Raw genomic sequence first — 26,124 nt, 5'->3', positions numbered from 1 at the left:
CGAAGCCATACATACAGAGCGAAAGAAAAAAGATATAAATAAACAGACAAAATGACGATAAACAGAGATGAAAGAAAAAGAAAGAAAGAGAGAAAGAAAGAAATGGAAAAATAAAGAGAGAGAAATAAGGCCGCCATGCTCCGCACTTCCTTCAGGCTTGGCACCACTAGTGCGAAGCATCACGTTACGTGACTAAAATCACGTAACATGATGTAACCAGCCACGTGACTAGATTCATGTAACGTTCACATACTTAGACATACGAACAACATGTGTTTTCTGAAAAAAAAGCGAAGAAGAAAGAAGAACAAAAGAAAAATATGTAGATATACATAGATGTTATATGTTGATGATGATGCATATGATGTTATATACATTTAACATGTAACATACATAGATATTATATATTAGATGTTAAATGTTGGAAGCTAGAACAGTGTCCGCGTCGTTCCTTTGTCCTTGTTCTTTTTGTTCGCTCTAAAAGTTAACATAAAAGCTAGTCAGCATGCACAAGAATTAACAGGTGGCAGAAAGCGTTGTGTGAGTTAGTAATGTTGTGATATTGATGATTTCTTAGAGTAATAAGCTGTTGCTAAACTAGCAATATTGCGCCATGTTCCCAGATCGCCGCGGCTAAAACTTCATTTTTTAGTAATTAGTGATCGTGATCGAAAGCACGTAGCTTTGGCGGAACGCCAGTTTCACAAAACTGGCATATTTCTCAGTGTAAAACAAAACAAAACAAAATCAAAGCCAAAAGGTGCTCCATGTCTTCAGCATCTGCTTAAGGCCATATATCCGTATCAGTTTTTCGTATAACATACAGCTCCTAAAATCTTTAACGTCGATTCCTGCAACATCTATTACGCGTATGATGCCAGAAAGCGCACTTAAAAAAAGATATGTTTCACATTGTTATCAGCACTGATGGTTCGTGGAAAATTCAATTTATTTGCGAGCAATTTTAGACGACGGCTAAAAACTGTTAACAAAGTTTGGCAGCGGTCGAACTTCTCAGTGGATCATTCCACGCCAAATGTCTCAGCCGTTTTGAGGACCATATCAAATGTCTTCGCAAAAAAAATCGTCCTTGTTTATTGAATCAAAACAGTAAATTGCTAGAGAAAACATTGTTTCGGTCCCGTGGGAGCGTTCAGAATTTCGCAGAATGTCGCCTGAGTGACGTTTGGCAGGAAATTTATTTAGGCCATTGTTTCACGTTGCAAAACCGTACTTGGCTTTCATAATAAGCAAATGCGCTTGTCTATGCTGTTTGAAGATCAATAACGTTACTCCGATTTTTCTGCCATATACGCCTCCAGTATTATTGCCAAAATGTTTTATGTTTGGATCCCCCCCCCCCTTTCCTCGCGAACTTGGCTCATTATGAATATCTGCGTAATCAATACTTGCTCTACGGAAGGTTTCCTTCAATTATAATGTATCCCGAATCCTGAAGTTTGTAAATGCTACGAGAACAAATCCCGATAGAGCGAACTTGGGCATGTTGGTGTAGCATACTCAAACACACAGCGCGAAACTACGACGGGGGCACAGTGTGTTTCCTTCCTGCGTCCACGTCGTAGTTTCGCGCTGTGTGTTTCACTAACAAATCACGAATTTGAGAAAATTCTTATTTTGGTCCACCTTGAGCCGAAATTTATGCCACTTGGTGCTCAATTTAAAAATGAGCTTCACACCTCAATCAAACGCAAATGAACAGTTGTTCTTATATGGAAAATTTTTTCATTGCATTTTTGTTTTAGGCAAAAAGAAGTAGTTTTGAATTTCCTCATTGACAACTACCTTCCCATTTGTTCATGCGGCAGCTTCCTGATTGCCGTCAATGTGGAACTCCAAAAATTAATTAGTTTTTTGCTTAAAACAAAAAGCCTATAGTTGTACGCAGAGCTGTTTGCGGGCTCTTTGTGATCATTTCATCTGAGATATATCGCACTTCATGCGCAGCTTAAAAAATAGTAAAATTTACAAGTCAAAAAATGAATACACCCCACCACCCTTCCAGTGCGTACAACAATATGCATATTAATGGCGTTGACGACCACAGCAGCATCTGCAGCGTCTGGTAAACTACTCTTACGTGCTAATTGTGGGGCCGCTGATGTTGCCCGTTAGTTTGCCGCCATGTTTACTTTTCTTTGGACGCTAGCATTCCTTGGAACGTACCATGAAACGTACTGATGAAAGGCAAAACAGTTTGTTGTAAGAGTCAGGGACGTTGACAGTTAAAGAAAGCGCGAAAAATACGACAGCATAGAGCAGAGTTCCCAACCTTACAGGACAGAGTGAAAAAAGTGAAAGCGGGGGGTCAGCTGACGTTGCCATAGGAAAGGCCTGTCTCATATCTCGTATATTGGTCGTTTCTGAAGGGGATTCGGCGCTAGGATTCCAACAAAATTTAGATGCCGATTTCCGAAATGACTAAAATCTGGACGCCAATTCTGCATTTTGTTTCGCGGTTATGTATCAACAAATCGTGACGGCTGGGGGTGCCTCATGAAAAAAATGCTTAAGATTAGTAATGCCTGCGTAGCTCATGACTATCCCTATTAAAAGAATTTTTAAAAATATGAGACGAAGGAAGTCATGTACGGGCTGTGGGCCGCTAACGATAGGTCGGCGGGCCGCGTGTTTGAGACCCCTGGCATAGAGGAGCGATAGGGAGAGGACGACGCGCTTCGTTCCTCTATGCTGTCGTTTTCTTCACGCTTTCCTTAACTCTGAGTATACACCAACTCGCCCAACTGTCCGTGTTAGTTGAATTGGTTGTCACTCGAACAACGGTGCTAATGTTAAAGTGCAGCCGTGCCGAATCAAACATTGTCATCCAGGTGACACGCCTTGGGCATGTAAAACGAGCATGTGGTTCGAAAAAACAAAATCCAAAAAAATGTAACTTTTTTTTCTTGCTTCACATACTTGAATTTTTGCATGTTTTATTGAACCTTACCTTTCACTAGTGTCGCCCTTTTTTCTTATTTCTTGTTTCGTCCTGCTGTGTTTCACTCAACAAGTTCAACATAACGTACTGGTAGGTCAGTGGGTACCGCATAGCTTGAAGTTTACCCCAGTGGAACGACACAGGACAACGGAAAACACGAGAACGCCACAGTGCTGTATCCTTAAATTTTCTGTCGTGATGCATCGTTTCTTCAAGATACTCGTGGAACAGGTGCCACTTCATAGTGGCACTGCATGTTCCACACCATTTCAGCAACACCCCTTATTCGACGATTTTTTATCCCTTCAAATCTCCATTAGCGTCTAAACTTTCTTGTTGTTTGGTTTTGTACCATACGTTGTTTATATATTCGCTAGTCGTTAGCCCCTATTATACTAAGTAATGAACAAAGTAAATGATACCATTGATTAATCTAACAGTTACGCACTTGTGCTTTTCGTGTAACCGTTGGGCAAATAAAGTTTATTCAGCTCAACTTTTCGTGTCTGTTAGACAAAACAAATAAATGGCGCCTGCAAAAAATGCAGATTGATCGACGAAAAAAGCCGCGCCGATAGTGATTAATGACTGAACCGGTGAACTGTTAGTTGTTGAGCGACTAAATATGGTAATCGACCACCCCGAACGTTGCCTCGCTGACAATCGCCGGGCTTGCTCTGCCTTTGGCGTTGTCGGGCACGTGGAGGTCCTCTACTCAACCGCATGCCATCGTTCGGTATTCGGGCGTTTGCTCTCGGATCAACCACGTACACGCCCTCGAAGATGACGTAAGTTATTTTTCTGCTTTACTGCCACGACTTTCTGGCGATAACGGTGCCGCACTATGAGCCAAGCATGGGCGCGTGCGCGGCAGTGGGGAAGGGGCGCCACTCACATTATCTGACGGGGGGCGCCAATTTCGCCCCGTACCTTTACTCATGAACTTTCACGTAATATTTAATGCGTAGGGCTATGGCCACGCATGTTTTTTTACAATAATGGCAACCAAGAACCCCTGATGTCGCATTAAAAAACTCTTTACTTCCCACCTTGACCCCGGGGACCAATGGCAGGCCTGTGTGAGAAGCACGCCATCTCTTCATTTTCGCGTATGCATTCATTGCGGGGCTCGAGAAGCACACGTTGTTGGGCGAGTCGGTTCATGTTCTTTCAGAAGCCATGGATGTGGCTATTTAGCGCAAAGAAATCACAAGGGAAGGGTTAAGGGGAGCGCTCCCCTTAACCCCTCCCTTGTGATTTCTTTGCGCGCAAGAGCCACATCCGTGGCTTCTGAAAAAATTGCGGGGCTCGTTTGCTTTCGGATTCGACCAATGTGGTGCAGCTTGGATCTCTATAATGGAAAACCCTGCGCACACCTATGGAGCCAAGCAATGTTTTCGCATACAAAATATTGGCATCATGCTACCCTCTCTGTAACACTTGAACGCGACGGCCTGCCGCACACTTAGTAATGCATTAAGCTATACAATCGGGGAACAGACTAGAGCATTGCACGGGCCCGGGCCGGCCCGAAAGCCCGGGCCCGGCCCGGCCCGCGGGCCGGTCCGGGCCGTCCGAAGCGTTTTCTGGCGGGCCCGGGCTGGGCTCGGGCGTGAAAGTGCGGGCCCAGGCCGGGCCGGGGCTTGAAGCCGCGGGCCTGAGCTGGGCCCGGGCCGGGCCCGGGCTTGAATTCGCGGGCCTGGGCCGGGCCCGGGCTTGAGGCTGCGGGCCGGGCTGGACTCGGTAAGTCGGGCCTTCGAGCACACGCGAACGTTACGCATTGCATGGTCTAAGGTATACTGTGCCAAGCTGAAGTGACACGTGCAAAGAGCTGGCTCTTAGTAAAGCTTAGCAATAAAAATAGAAAGACAGTTGAAGTGCTATTTTTTTTCACCAGTATAGATATAGATTGGCACTGTATATTTTCACTAACGTTTCGTATGCTGGACCAGACTTTGTCAAAGTAACAAGTACATCGTGGTGGGTTTCCTTATAAACACGCCAGATCACACACACACACACACACACACACACACACACACACACACACACACACACACACACACACACACACACACACACACACACACACACACACACACACACACACACACACACACACACACACACACACACACACACACACATAGATATATATATATATATATTGTGAAGAAGAAACAGAGAAACAAGAGACAACGCCTGTTGGCTAGGCCGGCTGTTCTTATTCTCTTCTTCATCTTTCTCTGCTTCGCCGTAGCCGCCCGCGCGCCAGAGCCTCGGTGCCGCTCTTCGTCATCACACTCGGCCATGACTGCGACTCGCGGACCAGCCGACAATGTCTCCGGTGGGCGGTGTTGGTTACATCGCGGTGGTCTGGTTCGACCACGCCGCAACTTGTTTGGGAGACCTGCCCGAAGAGCCTCTGGTGGTCGACACTGGTCGAATCGCTGTGGCCGGTCTCGACCACGCTGGGGCTTAGCCTGAAACTTTGCCGACTCTGTCTTTGAAGGTTGGTCTCGGCCATACTGCGACAATGCACGGGAAGCTGGCTCATTTGTCTTTGGTTGACGAAATTGGCTCTTTCGCGGTAGTCGACGTTGCCTGCAACGATGCGGCTTGGCTCGTCGATCTGCCGTAAGTGGGTCTGGTGGGCGACCCTGGCTGTGATGCAGCGGTCGTCGCACACCAAGCAGACAATCGTTGTGCCGCCTCAGCTTGACGCTCTGGTCTTTATCTGCGTTTGCGTGCAAAGCCGGCGAACACTTGCGCAACGCCGAACGCGTGCGAACTCGGACAGGCGGCGGGACGGGATCGTTGCGATTCGACAGAGCAGCCTCTCCCTCAATATCACCGTACTTTTTTGCTCTGTGGTGACTGTCCGAACGACTTGCATTGGCTTCTGCAAGTGAAACGCTCGCACACTCGGCCAATGACTGCCACAATTTCCGGGGCTGTGACTTCCCAGTGAGGGTCGAATCTGGAGTGGCGGTTCGTTCATCGCTTCCAACTTGTTGCGAGGAAACTGACGTCCCACAGCAGGCCGACGGCTCCGTGCGCTCTAGTGCTGACCAGCTTAGAGGCCGCGTCGGCGGCCGCTGTGAATGGGGTGTGGTCTCGGCGTCTATACGGGATGGTATGGTGTCAGATACTGATGCAAGAAGTGGTGCGCCTGGTTTCTGAGGTATGTGCGTACCAGGACAGGTTGCCAAACTGCCTGCCGGTGAGCTACAATGCACAGTTGCAGCCTCGAGGTGGTTCTCCTCCTGAGCTCCATCCTCGGTAGCAGTCAGGTTGGACTCGGTGCTCGCATACGAGTTATAAAGATTCCGTCCAAAAGCAGCTATGAGCTTGTTGCTCCATTCCGCCCAGGACTGCTGCTGCACGCCTTCGTATCGATGCCACGCCGCGGCACCATTCCGAAGGCGGTCAATTGCCACGCACCATTTCTGTTGGTCCGTCCACGCTTGGCGAGCTCCAAGAGCGTTGACGGTGGCCACCCAATGGTCGGCGTCGTCCTGGAAGCCGCGGAACTCCGGTAGTTCGCAGGCAGCCGGTGATGGTGATACGGCAGCCGAAACTCCGGAGCACGACGACGCCAAGCAGCCTAGTTGGTATGAAAGCTCCGTGAGGGCATTCAGAAGCTTTCTGCGGCTCTCGGGTGAGGTCTTTTCCTGGTCTTGTGAGGCAGCTTCAGCTAAAAGGGCATCCATTGTGCACAATGAAGGTATAGCGGCCGGACACATCTCGGAGCACCGCGCTATCCAGCCGTGAATCTCGTCGCGGAGGTGTGCGATGGCACACAACAGCTCCGCGGCGCTGTCGGATGAGGCGCAGAAAGCGCGAGGACTCACGTCCGCGGAGTATGCGGCGGTAGCAATACGCCCGACGGCAACATCCACGTCCAAAGAAGCCTGAACGGCGTCCCTTGGGTGCTCACGCGTTGGGACACTCCTGGGCACGGAGTGCATGTCACGGGAAACGTATGCGACGTTCCCAGATGACAGGAGCCCGTGGGGATTCACAGGCGAAAGTGGTAGCAAGGTTCCTGGAAGGTCGCACGCTGGAACAACCGAAGAGGCATGGACGCCGTCCGCGGATGATTCGATAAGTAGCGGCAGCAGCGGTCGAGTCGTGGATTCCATGATAGAGGAAGCGTGGACGGCGTTCGTTAGATGGATAGACCCGCGCTGCCGATGACCCTCGAGGACACGTGGCTTCCGCTTCAAGGTTCGATTGACGTCGGAGGCTGCGCCATTGTGAAGAAGAAACAGAGAAACAAGAGACAACGCCTGTTGGCTAGGCCGGCTGTTCTTATTCTCTTCTTCATCTTTCTCTGCTTCGCCGTAGCCGCCCGCGCGCCAGAGCCTCGGTGCCGCTCTTCGTCATCACAATATATATATATATATATATATATATATATATATATTAATATATATATATATAATATATATATATATATATATATATATATATATATATATATATATATATATGTAGAAGGTCTTCCTGGATTCGGTAGAATTATAGATGCTGAAGTGAAGTGGACGAACGAACGAGAAACGATGCTTTATTGCCAACGTTGCGGCCGGGGACCGGCCTTCGTCAGGGCACACATGCATATGACTGTAATGCGTACGTCTTAAATAAGGACATGGCAGGGGGCGCCCCCATTGTGCATATTCATTGCTAACAAATTTTTACACAGAGGCATTCACTGTTAACAGACAGATATTCAGACATGCGCAGTATTTTGTATGGTGATAGCATAAATAGCGAAGTAGCAGTACATATTGAAAATGTGACAAAGCAAACCCAAACATAAAATAGCGATAGTATGTAGGGTGGTTGAAATATCACCACACTTGTCACACAATGAAAAAAAAATAAAAATAAAATCTATACAATGTTGATAAGTCACATTTGTTTGCAACGAAATGTACACGAGCAAAATACCAGCGTCGACGTCACATTATGATAGCAAGTTTACATGCGCATTCTGGTCACCTGAATGATTGGGCGGATGTCACCGAAGATTCGATCACGGCAGGAAACAACCGTGCACGCGCACTACGATGATTAATTTATCTCTTTTACTGGCAAAAATGTTAACCTGCCCGGATTCTCGTTGATCCCAGATGCTATGGCATTAAACTTATGAATCAAAAAAGATTCGCGAACCTCCCTTTCGTAGTGCGATTTAAACCCGGATTCGAGTATTGTGGCGGTTAGGTTGTCAAAAGAGTGGCCTGGCGTAGCGACGTGCTTGGACAGGGAAGGCTAGGCAGGCCCAAGACATGCGACTTATGATTATTAAAGCGCAATCGGAAAGGGGTCTCCGTTTGGCCAATGTATTGAAGGTTACACGTTGAGCATTCTAGCAAGTAAATTACATTGCTCGTGTCGCAGTCGAAATTGCCTTTATTCTTAAAGTAAAGTTTGATGCAGGGGTGGATCTTTGGCCTTGTTGGTGCGACATATGCATAACGTTAAGCGCAATACCGAATCGACGAGGACGGGACAGGGAGTGACACACACACAAGCGCTAACTTTCAACAATGCTTTATTGTGAGCCGGATCACTGCATAAATACATGAAAATTGCGGACATCAGGCATGCGCAAATGTGAAGGATCTAGAAATGACAATTCTTTTCTGGACAATGATAATGAAGGTGCGCTGACACAATCTTGGCCTAACTCGTGTATGGTGGCTGATTCAACTATCAACCGCGTGGTCGATTCGGTATTGCGCTTAACGTTATGCATATGATGCAGCGCTCTTTACTATTTGCGATGTCGTCATTTGGGGGCACACCTTGCAACGTGTCTTTTTATACGGATGACATCCCACATGGACAGGCGTTGTTACTTTAGATGATGTTAGTATGTCCCGTAGGTTTCTCGATCGTCGATAGACTGCTCGTGGAGGCTCCGGAAAGACGTCTTTGACACGATTACTCTGCATTAGTATGTTATAGTGCTTTTTAAGAATGACGTTAACATTTGGAATCGACGCGGAATGTGTCAAAACTAAATTGGTGTGTTGTCGTTGCACAGTTTTTTCACCCGGTTTTAGAAGCGCCCTGCGGTCTATCGCATCGGCGCGCATGATCGCGTCATTGACTATCTGAGGCCGATATTTTTGTTCAGTTAGGGCATCGCGAAGCCTATCGCAGTTTTTAGCAAAGTCCGCATTTTGAGAGCACAGCCTCTTGAAGCGAAGTGCTTGACTGTAGGGTATACTAGTCTTACAATGTTTAACATGGCTGCTTTTAAAATGAAGATATCGGTGAACGTCGGTTGGTTTCCTGTATACCTTCGTAGCTATTTTTTCGCCACATAGCGACACTGTGACATCCAGAAAACATATGGATTTCATCGAGTACGACTGCGAGAAAGTAATGGACGGATGAACCTTGTTGAAATCTGCAATAAAAGTCAGGAGTTCTGCTTCGCCATGGTGCCAGATGAGGAAAATGTCGTCTATAAAACGTTTATAATAGTAGGGCTGTAATTTACGCGTGGAAAGAAAACGAGTTTCTAGTTGGCCCATAAATATATTCGCGTAATTGGGACCAATTTTGGTGCCCATTGAAGTGCCACTGACTTGTACGTAGTGTACACCGTCGAACTCAAAATTGTTAAGCTCTAGGATGAGTTTTAGTAATGTGGCTAATGTAGAGCTATCAACAGATTTGTCAAGGGATGAGTCGTCGTAAGCATCTACCACTGCACGAATGCCGTCGTCATGCGGAATGTTAGTGTAAAGTGAGGCGACATCTAATGTTACCAGCAGTGAATCACCAGGCACATTTAGGTCGATAATGTCAGCCAGGAAGTGGGAAGTGTCCTTAAGATAAGATGGAAAAGTGGGAGGAAGCATACTAATAAGGCTATCGACATAGCTTGAAAGCAGTTCAGTGACACTACCAATGCTTGACACAATAGGGCGACCGGGGTTATTTGGCTTATGTATTTTAGGCAATAAGTAAAACCTTCCTGGAACAGGGCTGAGAGGGACTAGTGAATGCTTTGCTTTATGGGGAAGTTTGTCGTCCAATATTAAGTGTTTGATTGCGTCATTAACAATGTCCTTAAACTTGTCGGTCGGGTTGTCATCGAGTTGTTTGTAAAATTTGTCATCTAGTTGCCTCCGAGCCCCACAAATGTAGTCCGTCGTGTTCATTATCACTACTGCGCCTCCTTTATCGGCGGGTTTAATTACGATGTCTGGGCGTTCTTGTAAGTTTTTAATTGCATTTCGTTCTTTCAGGGTCAGGTTCCTTTTGAATGAAACGCGGTTCCCGTAAGCCTGTAGTATGTCACGTTGGACAGCAGAAATGTACATATCGAGGAATTTATCGCGCTGTGTTGGCGGTGTCCAGTGTTGACGGGAAGACATATTGCTCTTGGAAGACGAACGTTGATGGGAAAATTCGCTTAATCTCATATTTCGTGCGAATTCATCTAAGTCTTTTACCAAGTTAAATTCATTATATCCACCAGTAGCAGGGCAGAAATTTAAGCCTCGAGAAAGCACACTCATTTCCGAGTCGGATAAAACCGCGTTTGAAACGTTTACTACGTTAGGACTAGGTGATGGGCTATCTCGTCTAGAATGGGACGGTTGGACGGGAACTGAAACATCACTCGTCAGTGGTTGCGGAAGGATAATCTGGTCACGTAGCAACTTTTTTGCTTTCTTCTCTTCAATTTCTAACTGTTTCCTCTGTTCGTACTTAACGAGCGAGGCCGATTCAGAAGGATCCAACATGTGAATTTTACGTAACTGTTGTTCACTGTTTAGTAGCGTTTTGACAGCAGAATTATAATGGTCGATGATGACGCGCATGAGAGCTAGAGAGGCGTTCTTTAACGTTTCGTTCCATTTTTCGAAGTTGCTTTGTGACATTTTGGGAGTTGCTGGTTGGAGCGAAATCAGAAGTCCTTTTGGCACAGTCAAGGCATTTAAATAAATATTTAGCGTAGATGCGTGAAGTTTGCATTTTACGCGTTTTTCTATTATTTTTCTAATTTTAAGGAAGCCACGACTGTGGACAGCGTTGTCGGTATCAGACGGTATCAGTCAATCCTTCGAAGGTACAATACGTTTCTCGCGATTACGGAGGAGGAGGAGGAGAAGAAAAACGGAAAGACAGGGAGGTTAGCCAGTTCTCAGACCGGCTGGCTACCCTGTGCTGGGGAAAGGTTTCGTAAAGGGTAGCGGTGAGACAAAGAAGCACTTCCAGACCTTTTTCGTGGCGAGCGTCCTTGATTCCTTGGTTTAGCAGCAACTATACCTGTGGCGCAACGGAACCCTACAACGCCACAGTTGCTGCTAAACCAAGGAATCAAGGACGCTCGCCACGAAAAAGGTCTGGAAGTGCTTCTTTGTCTCACCGCTACCCTTTACGAAATTGTAATCGCGAGAAACGTATTGTACCTTCGAAGGATTGACTGATACCGTCTGATACCGACAACGCTGTCCACAGTCGTGGCTTCCTTAAAATTAGAAAAATAATAGAAAAACGCGTAAAATGCAAACTTCACGCATCTACGCTAAATATTTATTTAAATGCCTTGACTGTGCCAAAAGGACTTCTGATTTCGCTCCAACCAGCAACTCCCAAAATGTCACAAAGCAACGTCGAAAAATGGAACGAAACGTTAAAGAACGCCTCTCTAGCTCTCATGCGCGTCATCATCGACCATTATAATTCTGCTGTCAAAACGCTACTAAACAGTGAACAACAGTTACGTAAAATTCACATGTTGGATCCTTCTGAATCGGCCTCGCTCGTTAAGTACGAACAGAGGAAACAGTTAGAAATTGAAGAGAAGAAAGCAAAAAAGTTGCTACGTGACCAGATTATCCTTCCGCAACCACTGACGAGTGATGTTTCAGTTTCCCGTCCAACCGTCCCATTCTAGACGAGATAGCCCATCACCTAGTCCTAACGTAGTAACGTTTCAAACGCGGTTTTATCCGACTCGGAAATGAGTGTGCTTTCTCGAGGCTTAAATTTCTGCCCTGCTACTGGTGGATATAATGAATTTAACTTGGTAAAAGACTTAGATGAATTCGCACGAAATATGAGATTAAGCGAATTTTTCCATCAACGTTCGTCTTCCAAGAGCAATATGTCTTCCCGTCAACACTGGACGCCGCCAACACAGCGCGATAAATTCCTCGATATGTACATTTCTGCTGTCCAACGTGACATACTACAGGCTTACGGGAACCGCGTTTCATTCAAAAGGAACCTGACCCTGAAAGAACGAAATGCAATTAAAAACTTACAAGAACGCCCAGACATCGTAATTAAACCCGCCGATAAAGGAGGCGCAGTAGTGATAATGAACACGACGGACTACATTTGTGAGGCTCGGAGGCAACTAGATGATGACACATTTTACAAACGACTCGATGACAACCCGACCGACAAGTTTAAGGACATTGTTAATGACGCAATCAAACACTTAATATTGGACGACAAACTTCCCGATAAAGCAAAGCATTCACTAGTCCCTCTCAGCCCTGTTCCAGGAAGGTTTTACTTATTGCCTAAAATACATAAGCCAAATAACCCCGGTCGCCCTATTGTGTCAGGCATTGGTAGTGTCACTGAACTGCTTTCAAGCTATGTCGATAGCCTTATTAGTATGCTTCCTCCCACTTTTCCATCTTATCTTAAGGACACTTCCCACTTCCTGGCTGACATTATCGACCTAAATGTGCCTGGTGATTCACTGCTGGTAACATTAGATGTCGCCTCACTTTACACTAACATTCCGCATGACGACGGCATTCGTGCAGTGGTAGATGCTTACGACGACTCATCCCTTGACAAATCTGTTGATAGCTTTACATTAGCCACATTACTAAAACTCATCCTAGAGCTTAACAATTTTGAGTTCGACGGTGTACACTACGTACAAGTCAGTGGCACTTCAATGGGCACCAAAATTGGTCCCAATTACGCGAATATATTTATGGGCCAACTAGAAACTCGTTTTCTTTCCACGCGTAAATTACAGCCCTACTATTATAAACGTTTTATAGACGACATTTTCCTCATCTGGCACCATGGCGAAGCAGAACTCCTGACTTTTATTGCAGATTTCAACAAGGTTCATCCGTCCATTACTTTCTCGCAGTCGTACTCGATGAAATCCATATGTTTTCTGGATGTCACAGTGTCGCTATGTGGCGAAAAAATAGCTACGAAGGTATACAGGAAACCAACCGACGTTCACCGATATCTTCATTTTAAAAGCAACCATGTTAAACATTGTAAGACTAGTATACCCTACAGTCAAGCACTTCGCTTCAAGAGGCTGTGCTCTCAAAATGCGGACTTTGCTAAAAACTGCGATAGGCTTCGCGATGCCCTAACTGAACAAAAATATCGGCCTCAGATAGTCAATGACGCGATCATGCGCGCCGATGCGATAGACCGCAGGGCGCTTCTAAAACCGGGTGAAAAAACTCTGCAACGACAACACACCAATTTAGTTTTGACACATTCCGCGTCGATTCCAAATGTTAACGTCATTCTTAAAAAGCGCTATAACATACTAATGCAGAGTAATCGTCTCAAAGACGTCTTTCCGGAGCCTCCACGAGCAGTCTATCGACGATCGAGAAACCTACGGGACATACTAACATCATCTAAAGTAACAACGCCTGTCCATGTGGGATGTCATCCGTATAAAAAGACACGTTGCAAGGTGTGCCCCCAAATGACGACATCGCAAATAGTAAAGAGCGCTGCATCAAACTTTACTTTAAGAATAAAAGGCAATTTCGACTGCGACACGAGCAATGTAATTTACTTGCTAGAATGCTCAACGTGTAACCTTCAATACATTGGCCAAACGGAGACCCCTTTCCGATTGCGCTTTAATAATCATAAGTCGCATGTCTTGGGCCTGCCTAGCCTTCCCCTGTCCAAGCACGTCGCTACGCCAGGCCACTCTTTTGACAACCTAACCGCCACAATACTCGAATCCGGGTTTAAATCGCACTACGAAAGGGAGGTTCGCGAATCTTTTTTGATTCATAAGTTTAATGCCATAGCATCTGGGATCAACGAGAATCCGGGCAGGTTAACATTTTTGCCAGTAAAAGAGATAAATTAATCATCGTAGTGCGCGTGCACGGTTGTTTCCTGCCGTGATCGAATCTTCGGTGACATCCGCCCAATCATTCAGGTGACCAGAATGCGCATGTAAACTTGCTATCATAATGTGACGTCGACGCTGGTATTTTGCTCGTGTACATTTCGTAGCAAACAAATGTGACTTATCAACATTGTATAGATTTTATTTTTATTATTTTTTCATTGTGTCACAAGTGTGGTGATATTTCAACCACCCTACATACTATCGCTATTTTATGTTTGGGTTTGCTTTGTCACATTTTCAATATGTACTGCTACTTCGCTATTTATGCTATCACCATACAAAATACTGCGCATGTCTGAATATCTGTCTGTTAACAGTGAATGCCTCTGTGTAAAAATTTGTTAGCAGTGAATATGCACAATGGGGGCGCCCCCTGGCCCCTGCCATGTCCTTATTTAAGACGTACGCATTACAGTCATATGCATGTGTGCCCTGACGAAGGCCGGTCCCCGGCCGCAACGTTGGCAATAAAGCATCGTTTCTCGTTCGTTCGTTCGTCCACTTCACTTCAGCATCTATATATATATATGTATATATATACAGGGTGTCCCAGCTATCTTTAGCCAAGGGTTTAAAAATAGAATATTAGAAGCAGGCGAGTGGAATCACTTGCAAATTACTGACAGTCACCTTGCGCACTACAAACTATTTTATGTTTGGTAATTAACTAATTTGTTCATTAAAATTATTTAATTAAATTGCTAAATATTGACCGTAGGCAAGAAATGCGGCTTGCAAAGTTCGAGAGCGTCTTCAGAAACCCCAATTCTATTATTTGCGATAAAGAAAGTCTCACGTATACCATTTTTTCTAAGCTGCAAAGAAAGCCCGCGAAATACAAAAAGAACCACGTGACTAGCGCGCGAGTGCGCCTCGAGAATGCTGCCCTCAGCCGCGGTTTGAGCGAACGAAATCAGCTGCGGCCGCGACTCGCCGGCTCCGATGCAGTGGTATAGGGCGATAAGTTGACGGTGGTTTCTTGGCCCGCGCTCGCTACAACTTGCACCGTCACGCGCGCCAACTGGCTGGCAACGCGCCAAGAAACCACCGCCAACTTATCAGCCTACCGCTGCAACGGAGCCGGCGAGTCGCGACCACTGACCTCCATTAAAAAGGCTGGACGGCGCATCCCCGCTCTGCGAGGCGGGCGCTTGTGAAGCCACCGGAAGGTGCCCTGTTTGTCCCGGAAGCCGGCGTCTTCTGTGCGTCTCAGTCGCGCAATTCAAATATTCTCGGGTAACAGCTGTTGTTATGATCGTTTTTATTTTTTATTTTTTCAAACTCTGCGATTACGCCTCACTTTAGACGCCGACGAACGCTACACGAAAGATGACAGACGCCGTGCCGACACCGTCCGAATACGGCGGAGTGCTGCAACGCACAAAATGCGCAAAAAGTAATGCAACTTTGAGGTACTTACGCGTGAAATGTCTTCCCTGACGACTTTTCCGGTCGATTCGTACAGTTTTCTGCGCTACAGGCAGGTATTTTTTTTAAAAAAAGAAGAGAAAAGCTCTCTTCCGGGACAAAAACGGCGGCTTCCGGTGGCTTCACGCCCGCGTGCTCGATGCGCCATCCAGCTCCTCCTAGTGGAGATCAGTGGTCGCGACCGCAGCTGATTTCATTCGCTAAAACCGCGGCTGAGGGCAGCATTCTCGCGGCGCGCTCGCGCGCTTGTCACGTGGTTCTTTTTGTATTTCGCGAGCTTTCTTTGCAGCTTGGAAAAAATGGTATGCGTGGGACTTTCTTTATCGCAAATAATAGAATTGGGGTTTCTGAAGACGCTCTCGAACTTTACAAGCCGCATTTCTTGCCTACAGTCAATATTTAGCAATTTAATTAAATAATTCTAATTAATAAATTAGTTAATTACCAAACAAAAAGTTGTCTGTAGTGCGCAAGGTGACTGTCAGTAATTTGCAAGTGGTTTCACTCGCCTGCCTCTAATATTGTATTTTTTAACCCTTGGCTAAAGATAGCTGGGACACCCGGTATATATCACGGTCATATCACGGTTCTTCCCATGGGAGGAATAAAGATTTCGGTCTTTTACTCTAGGTTGGCACATACGGTACATTTCATTTATATTCCTTGGTATTACGTGCCAAAACCACGATATGATTACGAGGCACGCCGTAGTGGCACCGGATTAATTTCGACCACCATGAGTTCTCTAACGTGCACCTAAAGATATATGTATATTGTCACGTGGTCGTGACGTCGACGAAGACAGCAGTCGGCCTTTGCAGGGTGAAACTGTTTATTTGGCCGAACTTGTGGCCGGAAAATGAGAACTAGAACTATAGCAATACACGCTGTACAATGATAGCGGCGAACAGGGCGTCGTCCGTCGATCAACTGACAAGCGATCAAGCGCGTCGGCTTTTATACAGGCGCTATCGAACTTAACAGCAATATCGCTGGTGGCGGCGTTATCTCTAGACAAAACTGGAACATTCGCGTGCGGGGCGCAATCTTAACAAACCGATCTACTACAATCGCGACGCTTCTAGAACACTACTTCGCGGACAGCGTCGAGCGTTGATAACCGTCCCTGCCGGTCAAACCCGAATACATCAAAACAAGACAAGAAGTGGGCGTGGCATTGCCCCCCTCTGAAAAAGCATCGTCCCGATGCTTTATGAAAGAACATAGAAGAGAAAAAAAAACAAAACAAAACAAGTGCATACACAAATAAATTACAATAACGAAGGAAAAAATAGAGTCCCCAGGCTCGCTAACGCGCAAAAAACGGCTTTAAGGCGCACGACATGGACGACTTCAGGTCGCGCACGGCGCCGCTGAGCGTTCGTAATGCCGTCAGGGGCAACCTCATAGTCGAGTGCGCCGAGGCGTCCAAGTACCCTGTACGGTCCGAAGTATCGTCGAAGAAGCTTCTCACTAAGTCCTCGTCGGCGTATTGTCGTCCATACCCATACACGGTCACCGGGTTGGTATTCCATGTGGCGTCGTCGAAGGTTGTAGCGGCGGCTGTCAGTCGTCTGCTGGTTCTTTATCCGTAGACGGGCGAGCTGTCGTGCTTCTTCGGCGGGCTGTAGGTAGGTGGTCACGTCGATGTTTTCCTCGTCGGTCACGTTTGGTAGCATGGCGTCGAGCGTCGTTGCCGGGCTCCGTCCGTAGACCAACTTGCATGGCGTCATCTGCGTCGTTTCTTGTACGGCCGTGTTGTACGCGAAGGTCACGTACGGAAGGATGGCGTCCCACGTCTTGTGTTCGACGTCGACGTACATGGCCAGCATGTCGGCGATGGTCTTATTTAGACGCTCGGTGAGGCCGTTGGTCTGTGGGTGGTACGCGGTGGTGCGGCGATGGCTTGTGTGGCTGTATTCCAAGATCGCCTGAGTTAGGTCAGCCGTGAACGCCGTACCTCTGTCGGTGATGAGAACCTCTGGGGCGCCGTGTCGAAGGACGATGCTCTCAACGAAGAACTTGGCTACCTCAGCGGCACTGCCTTTGGGCAGGGCTTTTGTTTCGGCGTAGCGGGTGAGGTAGTCGGTAGCCACGACGATCCATTTATTTCCGCAAGTCGACGGTGGGAACGGCCCCAGGAGGTCCATCCCGATCTGCTGGAATGGTCGCCGAGGAGGCTCGATCGGCTGAAGGAAGCCTGCTGGTCTTGTGGGCGGTGTCTTCCGTCGCTGACAGTCTCGGCACGTCCTTACGTAGCGAGTGACGTCGGCGGCAAGGCGCGGCCAGTAGTACTTTTCGTGTACTCGTGCGAGCGTTCGGGAAAGTCCGAGGTGTCCTGCCGTCGGGTCGTCGTGCAGGGCATGCAAAATTTCTGGTCGCAGTCCCGAAGGTACAACGATAAGGTAGCTGGCTCGGGCCGGAGAGAAGTTCTTCTTTACGAGGACGTTGTTTTTCAAAGAAAACGATGCGAATCCTCGCCTGAATACTTTTGGGACAACGACCAGGTATTCCACTAGACCCTTCAGTTCAGGGTCGGCTCGCTGTCGTTCGGCGAAGTCTTCGGTACTTATAGCTGCCAAGAAGCTGTCATCATCCTGGTCGTCGGGCGTTGGTGGGTCGACGGGGGCACGAGACAAGCAGTCGGCGTCGGAGTGTTTCCTTCCGGACTTGTACACGACAGTAATGTCAAACTCTTGAAGTCTCAGGCTCCACCGTGCGAGGCGACCTGAAGGGTCCTTCAAGTTAGCTAGCCAACACAAGGCGTGATGGTCGCTCACAACTTTGAAGGGCCTGCCGTAGAGATAGGGGCGAAACTTTGACGTAGCCCAGATGATGGCGAGGCACTCCTTTTCTGTTGTGGAATAGTTGACCTCTGCTTTAGACAGCGACCGGCTAGCATAACTGATAACCCTTGCCAGTCCGCCCGCCCGCTGCACAAGGACGGCGCCGAGTCCTATGCTGCTTGCATCAGTGTGAATCTCCGTATCGGCGTATTCGTCGAAATGCGCAAGTATCGGAGGTGTCTGCAGGCGTCGTTTCAGTTCATGAAATGCTTCGACTTGCGCTGTTTGCCACCTGAATTCGACGTCGGTCTTCGTGAGCTGCGTTAGTGGCTCGGCGATCCGTGAAAAGTCTTTGACAAAGCGTCTGTAATAGGCGCACAAGCCGAGAAATCGGCGCACGGCCTTCTTGTCGGTGGGTGGCGGGAAAGCGGCGATGGCAGCTGTTTTCTGCGGGTCTGGGAGCACTCCAGTCTTGCTGATCACGTGACCCAGAAACAAGAGCTCCTCGTACGCGAAGCGGCACTTTTGTGGCTTCAGGGTGAGCCCGGAGTTCTTGATTGTTTGAAGTACGGATTGAAGTCGCTGGAGGTGTTCGTCGAAGTTCGAGGAATACACAACGACGTCGTCCAAGTAAACAAGGCAAGTCTGCCACTTCAAGCCAGCTAATACAGTATCCATGACTCGTTGGAAAGTCGCAGGTGCCGAGCAAAGACCGAAGGGCATGACCTTGAACTCGAACAGGCCGTCCGGCGTTATAAAGGCGGTCTTTTCTCGGTCTCTCTCGTCGACTTCAATTTGCCAGTAGCCTGTCTTGAGGTCCATCGACGAAAAGTAATTCGCGTTGTGGAGTCGATCCAGGGTGTCGTCTATCCGTGGGAGAGGGTATACGTCCTTCTTTCTGATTTTGTTCAGGCGACGATAATCGACGCAGAAACGTAGGGTCCCATCCTTCTTCTTCACTAACACCACGGGAGACGCCCACGGGCTGTTGGACGGCTGGATGATGTCGTCGCGTAGCATTTCATCGACCTGTTTCTTAACGGCCTCCCGTTCCCGCGTCGAAACCCGGTAGGGACTCTGACGGAGTGGTCGAGCATTTTCTTCTGTTATGATGCGGTGCTTAGCAAGGGGCGTTTGTCGGACCCGCGACGACGACGAGAAACAGTCCCTGTATTCCTGCAGAAGGCGTCGAAGCTGTTGCTGTTGGCGAGCGGGAAGACTTGGGTTCACGTCGAAGGGTGGCTCAGGGATCGTCGTCGTAGCTTCGTCAGAATCTGAAAAGGCAAACGCATCGCTGACGGCCAAGATTTCTTCGATGTATGCAATCGTCGTGCCCCTGCTCAGGTGTCTGTATTCCTGGCTGAAATTCGTTAGCATCACGCTTCCTTTCCCTTCATACAGCCGAGCAATGCCTCTTGCGACGCAAATGTCTCGGTCTAGCAGCAAACCCTGATCGCTCTCGATGACTTCTTCGATGCATTCAGCCGTTTCGGTGCCGACGGGAATTATGATGCTGGATCTAGGAGGAATGGTGACTTGATCCTCGAGCACGTTCAGGGCATGTTGACATGGGTTCGTATCCGGTGGTGTCGCTTTCTCCGACGATAGGGTTATCGACTTGGTTCTTAAGTCGATGACGGCGCCGTGGTCACTTAGGAAGTCCATTCCAAGTATCACATCCCTGGAGCAGTTTTGTAGGATTACAAAGCTCGCAGGATAAGTCCGGTTGTTGATAGTGACTCTCGCCGTGCAGACACCAATCGGCGTTATTAGATGGCCTCCAGCGGTACGGATCTCGGGGCCTTCCAAGCAGTCCTAACTTTCTTCAACTTTGCTGCGAACGGCCCACTGATGACGGAATAGTCGGCTCCAGTATCGACGAGAGCGGTGACGTTGTGGCCGTCGATCAGAACGTCGAGGTCGCTAGTCCGCCGTCTTGCGTTGCGGTTACGTCGCGGCGTCGGGTCACGGCTACGTCGGTTTGCACCGCTGATTCCGCGTTGCGTCGTCACGTCTGCTTCCGGTCGCAAAGTTTCGTCTTCAGGACGTCGTTCGGCGTGCGGCGGGGGCTGGGAACTTCGTCGCGGCGTCGTCGTCGACGGCGGAGGATCTTCAGCATTTCGTCGTTCAGCAACCGCACCTCCATCGGTTGCTGCCCTTAGTTTTCCGGATACGGGCTAGGCGACCGGCCCCGGTTTGGGCCACTGTACTGCCGGCGGTGCGGTGACATGTAACGGCCGGGCGACGGCGAGCGGGAAGGTCGTTGTTCTTGCCATTGTGTTCCGTTGAGGTAGTCGTCGATGTCGCGAGGCCGTTCGCCTGGCTGAGGGCGCGGCGCGTTGACGGCGAATCCGCGTAGCCCCATCTGACGGTACTGGCAGCGGCGGTACGTGTGGCCGGCCTCCCCGCAGTGGTAGCAGAGCGGGCGGTTGTCAGGGGCACGCCAGACATAGGTCCTCCTCGGGGTGTAGCGCTGGCCGACAGGTTGGCGGTAGGGCGTCGGTGGTGACGGCGGCGTCTGGCCGACAGGTGGACGGTAGGGCGTCGGTGGCGGCGGCGGCGTCTGGCGACGGTACTGCGGCGGTGTGTCGTCTTGGCGTGGGCGTGGAGGAGGAGCTTGACGGCGGGCTGCAGGAGCATAGCTCATAGCTTGCGGCTGCGGCTCTACTAGCTGAGGCGCACCGAGTGAATGCTGGATCTCCTGGCGCACGACGTCGGCGATGGAATCTTCTTGAGGTTGCGACGAAGGTAGAAGCTTTCGCAGCTCCTCTTGCACGATTGCTCGAATCGTCTCACGCAGGTCGGCGGATCCTAGCGCTTGAACGTCGGCGTAGCTTGTGGTCGAGAAGCTGCGGTTGTATTGCCGTGTTCGCATCTCAAGCGTTTTCTCGATCGTTGTTGCTTCGGAGACAAATTCTTGGACGGTATTCGGCGGATTCCTCATAAGGCCAGCGAAGAGCTGTTCCTTTACTCCTCGCATGAGGAAACGAACCTTCTTTTCTTCAGGCATGTTGGGGTCAGCGTGGCGGAACAGCCGGGTCATTTCTTCCGCGAAGATTGTCACGTTTTCGTTCGGGAGCTGAACCCATGTCTCCAGCAAGGTGGCGGCCCTTTCCTTTCGAACGACGCTCGTGAACGTCTCCAAAAAAGCACTGCGGAAGAGATCCCAGGTTCGAAGCGTGGACTCCCGGTTCTCGAGCCATGTCCTTGCTGCTTCTTCCAGGTAGAAGTACACGTGGCGCAGCTTGTCGTCGGCGTTCCAGTTGTTAAATGTTTGCGACCCTTTCGAACGTCTCCAGCCAGGTTTCGGGGTCTTCACATGGCGAACCACGAAATGTCGGCGGCTCCCTGGGCGGCTGCATCACTATCGCGGCAGGGTTCGCTGCGGCCGTCATCGTGCCTGTTGTTCTTGTCGCCGTGGCTTTTGGCTTATCCGGTAGAGGTCCGTATTGGGGGGGTAGTCCTTTCTGCCGGCGGCTGGTTCGAGGATCCGGGTTGTCCTTAGAGTCGTCGTCTTCGCGGCTTGGGCTTGGGTCAGCGCTCCGCGGTGGCGTCCGGATCATGAAGAGCACCTCCACAGATGTCACGTGGTCGTGACGTCGACGAAGACAGCAGTCGGCCTTTGCAGGGTGAAACTTTATTTGGCCGAACTTGTGGCCGGAAAATGAGAACTAGAACTACAGCAATACACGCTGTACAATGATAGCGGCGAACAGGGCGTCGTCCGTCGATCAACTGACAAGCGATCAAGCGCGTCGGCTTTTATACAGGCGCTATCGAACTTAACAGCAATATCGCTGGTGGCGGCGTTATCTCTAGACAAAACTGGAACATTCGCGTGCGGGGCGCAATCTTAACAAACCGATCTACTACAATCGCGACGCTTCTAGAACACTACTTCGCGGACAGCGTCGAGCGTTGATAACCGTCCCTGCCGGTCAAACCCGAATACATCAAAACAAGACAAAAAGTGGGCGTGGCAATATAGACGGGTGTTCTTGCATTTCGCCCCCATCAAATTGCGGCCGCCGCGGCCACCGGAATCGCACCCGCGTCCTAAGACTTAACAGCGAAACAGATTAACCGCTGAGCTACCACCGCAGGCAAAGCAACATTTCGATGCATGTACACACCGGATTTTCCGTCCGATCGCCCGCTACAAAGCGCACGGCATCATTAATAATCATCATCAACAACTAATATCCTCTACCGGGCCCGGGTCGGGTCTGGTCATGAACCAGCGCGCCGTGGATTAGTTTAGTAATGAACGCCCGGGCCCGGGCCGGGCTCGGGCTGGGTACGGTCAAGTACGCCCGGGCCCGGGCCGGGCCCGTCTTGGAACCAGGGGCCGGGGTCGGGCTCGGGCTGGGTTCGGTCATGTACGCCCGGACCCGGGCCGGGCCCGCGCTTGGAACCACGGGTCCAGGCTGGGCTCGGGCTTTATAAAGCGGGCGCAGTGCTCTAGAACAGACTCCCTGCAGGGCATAACGAGTGGCAGTATGAGACACACTGAAGTTGCCTTGACGTTCTCAGTTGGTTGCAAGGTTGCTCCCCCACCCGCTGAAAATATTTGCGCCTCACGTGGTGTTGCACTGCCTCCGGGATCGGCGCATCTTTGACCGATCGACGCTGTCCAATGATGATGTCACAAGACTCGCGATTCTCGCAAGGTCTCGCGGTTGGGTAGCGCCAAGATAGTCACACAAGGCTTTCGCCTTACCAGAGAAGGTTTAGAGCACTTATCTCTAGCTGATTTTTTTCTTTAATGGTATAATAATAACTTTCTTAATGCATACAACAGACCGAATAAAATAGTCAAAGCCACATCTACAATAGCACAGAAAGAATTACAAATAGCAAAATTTAACGAAGACTGTTCTCTAAAAAAGGTACTAAAGTGGCACATTTCATGAATAGTATATAGCAGTCCGGCTGGGAGTCTATGTGGTCATAGAAGTCCTTTAACTGTTTTGGGAACCACGCCCACCGGCTATCGCGAGATAGCGCCACGTGCTGCGCAGACGCGGTGCGCGTGGCCCATCTGCGCGGCTTAAAAGGGGCAGCCTGCGCGCCGCCCAGGGGAGACGTGCCTGGGACGCCAGGAAGGACGGATGCTGCCACCCGCGCTGGCCGATTGCTGCTGCCGCCGATCATGGTCGTCGCCTCGTGTGCCTGGAACCGACCCCGCCGTATGCAGCGCAGAGGTTAAATAAATTGTTTGTTGTTGTTTGTTGCGAGTTGAAGCCTCCGTCTTCCTTGCTTTGACTGCGGACGGGACGCAGCAAGCCCAGTACCCACACTGTAAAGCTATTATTGTAAAAGTTACCGCGATGATGACAGCGGTTTGACATGCCAGTGCAACATTCGAGTTTTCCATAAGCTGTGGATACCGATTACTAGTAGGAGCATGTGAATTGGCATAACATTATTTTTGGGTGGCACGAGAGATTGTATGCTGCGAGATGTGTCCCTCACATTGGTATCGCAGATAGAGAAAAAAGGTTATTTCCCGTAGATATCAAAGAAGCATTGAACCAATACAGCGCTGAAACCCACACTGCTCTAAATACATTGGAGGGTCCAGGCTGCGTACACAGAAACAATGATGATCCCTAGTACAGCTTGGCACCAATCGCGCGAAAACCTATTTAAATGATCAAATGATCACCGGAATTGTTTGAACAAATAATCAACGACTTAAGGTACTATGCGCAGCCTACTATGGTGCAGCAGTAAGCTGTCCCAGATTGAAGATAAAATTTCTACATAGAAACACGATACGTGGTTAGAAAGAGTGTTTAACGATTTAGAGTACTGCATACTGTACTCCGGGAGTCCAGAACGCCATCCCTACATTAACACAAATTTTGCTGTGTTAATACTTAGTGGGTCACGTCGATGGTGTGTCGATGAAGCCAGATATGCCGAGCCACATCTAGCCTAAGTCACGCTGAAAAGCCTCCGTGCTCGATCTAGTTTTATTGCCAAGTTCTAGTGCCTATCTGAATAGATTTACTGGCAGCCTAAACAATAAAATTACTGCAAAAGAGAAATTATTTGCGTTTCATCCTTTAAGCAAACGACTTTAAGACAAAGCCAATGCGTCGAATCGTGGCATTTAAGTGTCCACTACATGAATTCATCTCAAAACAAGGCAAATATTCTACAAAAACATGCACTTATTGTCATAGCTATGAATGAATGAATAAAAAGAGTGTTAAGAGGGAACATCAGCTAAGCTGGCGAAGCGTTCCGACGGCGAGGCGAGGCGTGGCGCGAGCGTTTGTCTTGGCTTGCCCGATCGACACGCCTCTGGGCGTGCTGACATTCCTTGTACTGCCACTGCTCTTCTTTGGAACGTGCGAAAGGCGTCAGACCCATGGCGAGTCCAAATACCAACTGAACACGTCGCTATTGTGATCTCTTACATCGAGATACAATGGACAAACGAGATTGGTTGGCGACACGTATTGGAGAAAGATTATGACGTCTTATTAAAGACGGCCACGCCAATCGCTATTGCCACGATTGTCCTAACTAGTGTGACATTGCTTCCCGTGTGAGCTAGGTCATGTAATGAAGAAGCAAAAACTAAAGTCCAGCGAAAAGCGCGGTGGAATGCACGCTTTTTGCAATCGTAAGTTTGAGTAGGTTTGAAAACACCGTCAACCTGCGTTTTCATACGACGCCACTACATGGCTCGACGTGTCTACCTGAATTGGGGTGTCTCTAGGTCACTGCCGCCTCCTCCAGGAGCGGTGTGGTAATACGATTTGTCCAGGTGAGCGCCATAATGGGTCAGGGGCATAGGCAGACATTTTTTCCGTGGAAGGGGGGGGGGGCACCTCCTTGAACTGAAGTAGGGGCCGGGCAGGCAGATGTGGCCGAGTGTCATTTTGTGCTCTGTATGCTATGGCAAAAAAAGAAAAAACTCGGGGGGAAGGCGGCACGCCCCCCCCCCCCCCCCCGGGCCGCCTGGCTACGCCACTGTACTGGGTTCAAGTCGTTGACGCGGACGCCACCTCTTGTTGAGGTTACGTGTAAACACGATGACAAACGCGCGTGGAACTACAGAAATAACAAGCGCTAATAGAACTGTAGCAAAGCCTTTGAACTGAGTAATGGGATTTGGCGAGCAGCATGGCGGAGGCATGATCGTCAATGTCTGTCATCAAGTTCCGGATATACTCAGACTCAGACATGGTGCCGTTGGCTTTCTTAGACAAGTCGAGAATGCCTTCGACATAACTTGTGAAAGATTCATCGGCCTGCTGAGCTCGTTCGCGTAAGCGATGTTCTGCTTGCAGCTTACGAACTGCAGGGCGGCCAAGAACGTTGATGACGGCGGTCTTGAAATCGGACCACGTCGCAAAACCGGACGCGTGGTTGCTGTACAACAAGCTTGCTACTCCCGCGAGGTAGAATACCAAGTTGCTCAACTTGCCTGCTTCGTCCCATTTATTGGGTACGCTCACGCGCTCGTAAATTGACAGCCAGTCCTCAGACAACTCAGACATTACTCAGACAACTCAGACATGAACTCGTACATTATATTGAAAGCGTCTACCATACCATGCGTCTGCGTGCTCCGAAACATCATGGCAGTTTTGTCGGAGCTGTTAGGCCCCTCCTAAATCTTGCTACATGAGTACGATTTGATACTAGCACAACACAGCTTCGCTGTAGAAACAGTTATGTGTATACAGGATAACTGTTTTTTGTTCATAAAAGCGTGGTGGCCAAACCTTGTGTTCATCACC

The sequence above is a fragment of the Rhipicephalus sanguineus genome, chromosome 8 (assembly GCF_013339695.2).
Source record: "Rhipicephalus sanguineus isolate Rsan-2018 chromosome 8, BIME_Rsan_1.4, whole genome shotgun sequence".
In the NCBI taxonomy this organism is placed as follows: Eukaryota; Metazoa; Arthropoda; class Arachnida; order Ixodida; family Ixodidae; genus Rhipicephalus; species Rhipicephalus sanguineus.
The sequence above is the reverse complement of the archived record's forward strand: the minus strand, read 5'-3'. Positions refer to the sequence as shown.